Raw genomic sequence first — 473 nt, 5'->3', positions numbered from 1 at the left:
TTGTGACTCAGCTTTGCTAGAGTCCCCAATTAGAGGTGTCCAGGGTTCTTAAGCACACTCTTTTTGCCTTGGATCATGACTTTATTTTTTTTCTTTTTTTCTCTTTCTCTTTTTTTTCGATTTTTTTTGTATTCACTGCTTTTTCTTGCTTCAAGAATCATTTTTATGATTTTTCAGATCCTCAGTAACATGTCTCCTTTTTCATCATTCTTTCAAGAGCCAACATTCATGAACAACAAATTCAAAAGACATATGCACTGTTCAAGCATACATTCAGAAGTCAAAGTATTGGGCCACCACATTAAAATAATTAATCTGTTATAAAATTCAAAATTCATGCAATTCTTCTCTTTTTCAATTAAGAACATTTTTCATTCAAGAAAGGTGATGGATTCATAGGACATTCATAACTTTAAGGCATAGACACTAAGACACTAATGATCATAAGACACAAACATAGATAAACATAAGCA

The sequence above is a fragment of the Arachis duranensis genome, chromosome 3 (genome assembly GCF_000817695.3).
Source record: "Arachis duranensis cultivar V14167 chromosome 3, aradu.V14167.gnm2.J7QH, whole genome shotgun sequence".
NCBI classification, from domain to species: Eukaryota; Viridiplantae; Streptophyta; class Magnoliopsida; order Fabales; family Fabaceae; genus Arachis; species Arachis duranensis.
Note: the sequence above shows the minus strand (reverse complement) of the source record.